This window comes from Pinus tabuliformis, chromosome J, assembly GCF_031772625.1.
Source record: "Pinus tabuliformis cultivar Carrire ecotype Pingquan chromosome J, CPIR1, whole genome shotgun sequence".
In the NCBI taxonomy this organism is placed as follows: Eukaryota; Viridiplantae; Streptophyta; class Pinopsida; order Pinales; family Pinaceae; genus Pinus; species Pinus tabuliformis.
In genome coordinates, this window is record NC_142295.1 from 409,749,140 (window position 1) to 409,754,130 (window position 4,991).

A 4,991-nucleotide genomic window follows, 5' to 3' on the forward strand; every position below is an offset into this window, starting at 1 on the left:
ATCGACAAGTTTTGGGATCATGTGGTTGATCGCATTTGTGAGACACTTCATCACCATTTGTTGACTATGTGGTTTTACATGGAAAAACCAAAATGTTTCCCATGTTAAGCTGTGAATTCCTCTGATCAGTTTTTCTCTTTGTGTCAACTCCTGTTTCCACTGTTGTTCTAATGATTTCACCTTTGGGAGTTTGCCTGGAGAGCATTCTGTTATTAGATTAGATAAATACAGGCTATCGCTAATTAATTCAATTAGATTATTTGTTGTTGATCTGCATCTGGATGTAGCTCTCTCAACTTTCATTAACTGAGACTCCCATTAGAAAAATAGAATTTCTTTATGTGACTCCTGTATCTTTGGTAGATTGGCAGCTTTTCCCTCTTTCGAATCTTGCCAAGATAGAAAATTAGTTAATCTTTCATCTGCCTTCTCTAACTCAAGCCTTGCATCCTCTGATTTTTCAATAATAGATGCTGAGATGTCACATAAAGGAATGACCAATGATATATTATGACACAACAGGTCCAATTGTCATGATAAAGTCTTGGTCGTCTCCAGGGCTTCAGTTCTAAATTCATCTACCTAGGGATATCCTTTGAATCGCTCTATTTGATCTAATTGTTCATTAAGTTGTCTCTGTTTCACCAACTGGTGTTCAAGCTACTCTATTTTTTGTTGTCCTTCTACTGATTGTGCCTCTAGATGAATGATCGCCTGGTCTTTTTCTTTCAACTTATCTATTGTTGTCGTTGTATACGCTCCGACATATTGAGAAAGTTTTGTTAAATCTTCGAAGGGATTTATTTCCTCTCTCCATACCACATTCATCATTTCCATTTGAGGAGTCAAAATAAGAGAGTGATCAATTTTCCTCTTCTTCCTTTGTCTTTTGACTACAGTCCAATGCTTAGGGCTGTAGAAGACATCTAGAGGTGGTATTTCTTCTACATGCAACACAATTTCATTAGTTGGGTTTTCAGGGATAATCTCTACGTCTTTATGAAGCTTGGGTGGGCCGCTTGTTCCTATAATTGGAACTGTGTTGACTACTGATTTCTACGTTGTAGACACCTCTAGTGTAGTGAACCCTTGGGTGTTCTTTAGATTACTGATGATAGAATCAAATTGTTCCCATTCCTTGATTAACTTAGGGTCAATATTAATGTCTGCATCAAGGGGTCCACTACCTGTTACCTATTTTTGTTCTCTTTCTGGTGTCTTCTCTTTCTCAGGAATCTTTTCAATTTTGGGAATTTGTTGAGTAACTTCCTGTTCACTGTGGCCTTGTGGTTGTATTGTTGAGGCTATAGTTAATAAATCTACAGGAAGTGTTTCCAATCTCTTTTCCCTGAGCCTATGGAATTCCTTGAGTCCTTCTGCTCCTAATTTGATCTTGGCCATATGTTTGACCTAGGAGAATATCTCTGCTGAAACCAACAGGTCGTCAAAACTGTCTTTTTCATGATCAAATCTGGTGATTTTGGCCTGAGCAGTAACATTGTAGGCAACAACTTTAGGATCATATTGTCCTTTTGGGATATTTGCAAGCTTTAGTAATTTTATTTTCTCAGCCTCCTTCTCTGCATGTTTGAAATCATGCAGGGTAAAAGCACCACATCGAAAAGGAAATGCTGGCCACATGTTCTTTTTAGAATCCCTAAGATTCTTTGAGATTCCTTCAACTGTTATTTGATATGCCAGTTCTCTAGCCAGTAGTTTATCAGGGATATACAATGGAAGAACTTGAGGATTGGCAAGACTACCGAAAATTCTGATGTATGTGAATCTTTCCTCCCCAAACCAACTGCCCACTGCTGTTAGGTCAGTTAATGCTTCCTCAGATATCCTAGGGGCAGGCTTATTGAATATGGAGTAATATATAGGAAGAATAAAACCATGACAAATTCTGTACAAGTGGTTCTTATAATGGGCTTTCCATAGTTTCTTATGGTAGATGTGAATAGGAGTGGGATCTTGAGGAGTCCATTTCCATCCAAGAATGGGGTATTCAGAATTAAAACAGATGGTGTCCATAATATAGGCACTGAAGTAAAAGGGAGGTATCACCCGGGTAGTCACATACCTCTTTCTTCTATATTCATGTATCTCGGTGGCCATTTTGTCAAACAGAATGTTTGCCCAGTCCATGACACAACCATGAATTGTAGCCTCCGTTAATGGAACCATATCTATAGATAACTTAGCAGAATCATGGACTCCAAAGAGTTTGCACATCATTGCACCAGCATAACAATAAGGAGAGGCTAATGAATCTACAGAGTACATACCCAATGCCTCGTGCTTGTGTTTGGTCAGGAAATGTCTCCATTGCCTAATAGGGTCTGATTCAATGTCATTTTCCTTGGAAAAATATTCTAAGAATGATTTGTTATACTGCTTCTCTGGCTGGGGTAAATGGTACATTTGTCTAAGATCCTCTGCTCTAAATGACCCGAACACTTCTCCTTCGGTTGTAGTAAATGTCCTGTCTGTGGTTACAATGCTCTAAACAATCCATCTGACCACGTCATTATATGGAAAATCCTTGGTACGTGTTGTTATTCTGTGTAGGTATGAGCAAACCAATTCTTTCAATGTATTCTCTAATTTGCTTGTAGAATCTTCTGTAGCTTCTTCTTCGAGTTCTTCAGGCTCTTCTACTTCTAGTAAATTATACATACTCTCCCAGCTTGCTTTTCCTAAACTGAGGCAAGTCGTATTTGATATCAATCCTTTCTTATTTGGTTTAGGTTCTTTGACTACGACCGGGGCCTTGGTTTTCTTCACTTTCTTTCCCATTTTCTCTGGATTCATCAGCTCAGAGTAGCCCTGCACAGACAATGGAAAAAGTAACAGAGAAATACCCACTCAAAAACTAATATGAAATGAAAACAGTTAAAGTAATTCACGTATGACAAACCAAACGTAATTAAGTGTTACCAGGGTGAAATCCTCCAAGGATTCACCCTTAACTGCAAACTTAATGACCATCATAACCGCCAATCGTAGTTAATAAATGTAATAATTACCCGTCGCATTGCACATATACTTAATATTCCTTTTAAAATGTAACTTTTGATCCTCCCAATCAGCGATCAATGATAAATCACAAATCGTGATCAGGAGGTTCATCGGTCAGGCTTAACATTTTGGGTTGATAACCTCGATTGCGATAAAGGTAAAGAATATAATAAGGCATAAGAATAATTGGTGAATCATTTGATTTATTTCTTTTATGGTTTCCACCTGCCAATAAAACCTTTTGGTGGTTCGAAACATGTGCCTTACTTTATGATATCGCAATCAGGAAGTTTGAAAGAGCTTCCGCTATGTGTCACGTAATATGCGCGATTGCTGATTGCAATTATGTTATCGGATCATAGGTTTAGAAAAGAGCGTTTAGGATGCATTTTGGCATTATCACATTAGAGATTTACTTATGATGGCTTTATAAAAGGATATTTCATATTTTATCAAAAGGTTTTGGATAATAGCTCTATTGTATTGGGCCTTTTGGTAAGGGTTTTTATGTGTGATATGATTAATGCTAGGCAAGAGGTTTTATTAAATCACTAATTTGTCTTAGTTTATTAAAAAAAGGGACCCATTTCTATTTAAAGTTTTTTGATAAAAATTTAACAATGGGGGGGTTGTTGTACAACACAACAAGACCATAGGTATGATAACCATCAAGCAGATAACCCAACCCAAATAGTCATAGGAATGAAGTGAAAGTGTCATGTTCAAGAGTGACCTGCTACCATAAAGTGATTTATCCCTTTTCCCATTTTCCCTAGTAATTGCTGGCCAATACCTCTTTATTTTTTTATCAAGCTTGAGGAGGATAACGTATGCTTGTTGTATAATTCCACCCTCTGGGTGAATCCATCGCTATGTGATGTTTTAATGTGTCTAGCAAAGGTGAAACTAGGTCTTGTCATGATGGACAAGTTTTTTGCTATTTGATGTTTTAACGAGTTTAGCGACAATGATAACTCGGTCCTTTTCATGTTTAGAGAGTTTGAAAATGAACAAAAAGAAAAATCCACAAGTTCTTTTTCGTAGATTTGTCTCTCAAGTCCAAAAAAGCATAAAATAATACAAGAGAGAACCTATTGACCATGTTTGATCAACGTATTCCATTTTCATAAGTAATCTATCACAGTCTAGAAAAGGGTTAAACTTATACTAAGTAGATGTCGTTTCTAATCTGTTTACGAGATGAAAAAGAAAATCGCTTGGCAATATTTTGATATTTCGAGAGTTTACGAAGAGCTTAAAGAGAACTCCACTTAGAGGAACGAGTGGTGTCTAGGATAGCAACTGGTTCCGGTGATGTTGGAGCTTTTCAAAGCATGTTGATCTATGTGAAGAGGCTGGCTAATAATACCACTCATTGCAACTATTTCTCAAAAAGGGTAAAACAACCAAGTGAAAGTGTATGATCGGCCAAGCAGATAGTGACGATGGAAGGAGAAAAACCACTCCTCCAACTGGGCAAAATCAACCTCTAGTTGATCCTAAATTTGACCCTTTTCCTTCTTTGTTGGTTTTTCCTTCCTCCCCTTCTTCCTCTTCGCCTGGTGAAAGTATTGACACTAGTAACTAGGTGACTAAGAAGAAGAAGAAAGGGAAGAAGAAGAAGAAGAAGAAGAAGAAAATTCAGTAGGGTGGCAACCAAGCAATCATTGTTTTGAATGCAACTTCTGATGAGAAACCATTCGATAAGCCTCACAAAGTTCGATATCCATGCAAACTTTGTACGGAAGACCAAATTCTTCAAAATTGTCCTAGTATTCCTCAGATATTAGAAGAATGGTCTTCTCATTCACATCATCCTGTGTCATCAACTTCTGGAGATCATGCTGGTGACACACCATCAAATAGTGGTAGTAAAGTTCATGGAAAGAAGGGTAAAGTTAAGTTTCCATGTAGGTTATGTGAAGGGAATCACCCCATTAACCTTTGTCCCTATCTGGATGAAGCCCAAA